This window comes from Phoca vitulina, unplaced genomic scaffold, assembly GCF_004348235.1.
Source record: "Phoca vitulina isolate PV1807 unplaced genomic scaffold, GSC_HSeal_1.0 scaffold4, whole genome shotgun sequence".
NCBI classification, from domain to species: Eukaryota; Metazoa; Chordata; class Mammalia; order Carnivora; family Phocidae; genus Phoca; species Phoca vitulina.
In genome coordinates, this window is record NW_022589707.1 from 37,862,976 (window position 1) to 37,867,007 (window position 4,032).

Below are 4,032 nucleotides of genomic sequence, written 5' to 3' on the forward strand. Positions count from 1 at the left end.
TTTTTTAAGCCGCAACACAATAAAAATAGTAAAGAACGAGTCAGGTTCTAGAGTGGAACATTTAGCTTTGGTGAAATGTCAAAGATCTGTACACACTGCCAAAGGTGTGGGAAAGTAACTCTTGGCTGTCAGCTCTGTTATTTAAACCTTTGCTCCTCGTGTTTTAGATTCTGTTTCCTGAATGCAGAGTCTGATGTGGGCTTTTAGCCCATTGTGGCTAAACAGGTCTTTCAGCGGTTGTGGGAAGAAATGTGCCCCATAAACTAATTTGGAAACATGAGAGTCCTGTGTCTAGGAGAGGTGGCTTTGCAAGATGACTTGGGTCTTTGGTGGCAGCATCCTGCTCAGGTGTGTCAGTACTGAGCTTGTATGAGAAAGGTGATGCCATGATTATGAAGAGACAGGGAAAATTTTCAAGAAAGAAAAAGAAATGAAGAAAGGTATTGCTTTTCCCACCAGCATTTCAGTAAATAACTGTGTATGTCACTTTTCCCCTTTGAAGAGCCACCAGGACTATATTCTCAAGGAAGGTGACTTGGTAAAAATTGACCTTGGGGTCCATGTGGATGGCTTCATCGCTAATGGGGCTCACGCTTTCTCGTGGTGGATGTGGCTCAGGGGACCCAAGTAACAGGGCGGAAAGCAGATGCCATCAAGGCAGCTCACCTTTGTGCTGAAGCTGCCCTACACCTGGTCAAACCTGGAAACCAGAACACACAAGTGACAGAAGCCTGAAACAAGGTTGCCCACTCGTTTAACTGCACACCAATAGAAGGTATGTTGTCCCATCAATTGAAGCAGCATGACATTGATGGAGAGAAAACCATTATCCAGAATCCCACAGACCAGCAGAAGAAGGACCATGAAAAAGCTGAATTGGAGGTACGTGAAGTATATGCTGTGGATGTTCTTGTCAGCTCAGGAGAAGGCAAGGCCAAGGATGCAGGACAGAGAACCACCATTTACAAATGAGACCCTTCTACACAGTATGGCCTGAAAATGAAAACTTCATGTGCCTTCTTCAGTGAGGTTGAAAGGCGTTTTGACGCCATGCCATTTACTTTAAGAGCATTTGAAGATGAGAAGAAGGCCCGGATGGGTGTGGTGGAGAGCGCCAAACACGAACTGCTGCAGCCATTTAATGTTCTTTATGAGAAGGAGGGTGAATTTGTTGCCCAGTTTAAATTTACAGTCCTGCTCATGCCCAATGGCCCCATGCAAATAACCAGTGGTCCCTTTGAGCCTGACCTCTACAAGTCTGAGATGGAGGTCCAGGATGCAGAGCTAAAGGCCCTCCTCCAGAGTTCTGCAAGTCAGAAAACCCAGAAAAAGAAAAAAAAGAAGGTCTCCAAGACTGCAGAGAATGCCACCAGTGGGGAAACATTAGAGGGGAATGAAGCTGGGGACTGAGGTGTGTCCCATCTCCCCAGCTTGCTGCTCCTGCCTCATCCCCCTCTCACCACACCCCAGGTTCTGTGAAGTGCAGTTTGTCTTCTCCACCCAGAACAGCCAACAGAGCAGGGTCTCCCTGCCCCCATCCCTGTCCCCATCCCAACCCCTTCCAACAACAACCAGCTCCAACTGACTCTGGTCTTGGGAGGCCAGGCTTCCTAGCCACTGAAGACTACTTTAAATAGAAAAGAGAAATTGAATAATAAAATCAGGAGTCAAAAAAATAAAAAATAATAATAAAAGAAACTGCTTATCCATGTTTTTCTGTTACTATACATGTGTGTGTCCATAAATGATATAAAGTAGTGATGTGTTTAAAATTTACATAAATGTTATCATATTCTATGTTTCTGCCTTCAATTTCATCCAACATTAACTTTTTAAAGTTATCCATTTGATACAGAACTAGATCTCGTTCATTTGTTTTAATTTTTTTCTTCCTCTCTCTCTACCTCTATCATCTATCTCTCTATCATCTATCTATATCATCTCTCTCTAGAGATATGAGATCTCTTTCTCTCTCGAGAGAGAGATGAGAGTTTGATTTATTTCTAATTTCTCACATTCTCGCCTTTAATTGTTCAATTCGATTAAAATTTATTTTTGTATAATGTGTGATACAGAATTTCCACATGTCAAAATGTTGCTTATGGAAAAGAACATCATTTCCTCTCCTGCTTTATAGTGCTCCCCTGTTCTATTTCCAGTTCTGATATACCCATAGGTCTGCTTTTGGCCACTCTCATAATCCATTAATCTATGTCTCTGTCTCTGAACCAATATAATATTCTTCTAATGATTATAGATTTCAATAAGATTTGATACCTGCTAGGCTAAGACCCACACCTTTATTCTTCAAAATGGAAAACTGTGATTTAGATACCAAAATTAAGCTTTGACTGACTTTATTAGAATCAAAACCAAAATGTGAATTTACTCTGAGCCCAAGGAAGTGGGACATATCATACTGTCTGCAATTAGTCCTCAAAACAATCTGGTAGGATTGAAAGTATTATGCCCATCTTGGAAATGATGAAGCTAAGAGCTGGTGATGTTAGACAACTTGTCTTCTGAAGACATTTAGAAAGTGGCATGAGCAGAATGTCTTTGACTTCACGTTGGTATTTATTAAAGATACTTTTCACCAAAGCTTAGTGCCCTCGTGAAGCCCAGTGAAAAATAATTTCTTCTGCCCTTGGGTAATATGAACTATATATTTTCCTCTTTGGAGTCTAGGAAATTTAGATTCAGATTTGTGCTTAACAATTTCACTCAAAAGTTCCTTATGATTTAATTATCTATGTACTAATTTTTGCTCCTTTTCTTTTTTTTTTTAAAGATTTTATTTATTTATTTGACAGAGAGAGACACAGCGAGAGAGGGAATACAAGCAGGGGGAATGGGAGAGGGAGAAGCAGGCTTCCCACAGAGCGGGGAGCCCGATGCGGGACTCGATCCCAGGACGCTGGGATCATGACCTGAGCCGAAGGCAGACGCTTAACGACTGAGCCACCCAGGCGCCCCCTGCTCCTTTTCTTTATATCCTCTTCTAATGCATATTTTTTCCTGTCTTGATTTTGAAATATTTATTCCTACTATACTGTGTTGATGCATGTCAGTTTTATAGCTAACTTTAAATAATTTACCAAAAAATTAATGAATACGTGTTATTTCTATTACAGCAATGCTTCTCAAACTGTAATGTACATCTGAATCACCTGGGGTCTTGTTGAAATGCAGCTTCTTGGGCAAGAAGTCTGGGCAGAGCCTGAGACTCAGCATCCCCAAACCAGCTCCCAGGTGATGCCCATGCTGCTGTTAACCCAGGACCACATTTTGAGACGTAAGACCCTGCACCCCAGATGAGAAGATTGCGCAGTCACATCTGCAGGGTTCCCCAGAGGAGACATAGATGCCCACAGTGGGCTGAGAATTACTCATGACGGTTCACCAATTTTCTGTATTTTTATTTTTTAATTTTTAAAAAAGATTTTATTTATGTATTTGACAGAGAGAGACACAGCCAGAGAGGGAACACAAGCAGGGGGAGTGGGAGAGGGAGAAGCAGGCTTCCCGCTGTGCAGGGATCCCAATGTTGGGCTTGATCCCAGGACCCCGGGATCATGACCTGAGCTGAAGGCAGACGCCTAACAACTGAGCCACCCAGGCGCCCCTGATTTTCTGTATTTTTAGATACCACTGGGAAACAAAGGTGCTCTTGGGTGTGATTTACTGTCAGTCACCTTCCACAGCCAGGACACAGGCCTTTCTAGCTGAGGAGGACCACTTAGGTAGTGAGGACATTCTTCCTCTCTGAGCAGGTCTCAGCTCTGGCTCTACATTAGAATCACCAGTGAGGCTTTTTAAAAGACCTTATATAGCCACACCACCTTCTAGCCCAATTCAATCAGGATTTCTTGGGGATAGGGCCTCAAATTTTTTTCAAGTCTCCCAGGTGATTCGAAAATGCAAGCAAGCTCGAAAACCACTGCATTGCAAGGAGAGAGAGAACAGGTCCCTTTCACCAGTTTTGCCGAGAATCCTGCCCTCCCCTTGGACCCCCCTCCTGAGGCCAGGCTA

At 42.9% G+C, this 4,032-nt stretch overlaps 1 pseudogene; it reads left to right on the plus strand.

The window, feature by feature from the left end:
* The first annotated feature begins 320 nt into the window (after positions 1-320).
* Positions 321-1,410, plus strand: LOC116630637 (annotated as a pseudogene).
* Positions 1,411-4,032: the final 2,622 nt, after the last annotated feature.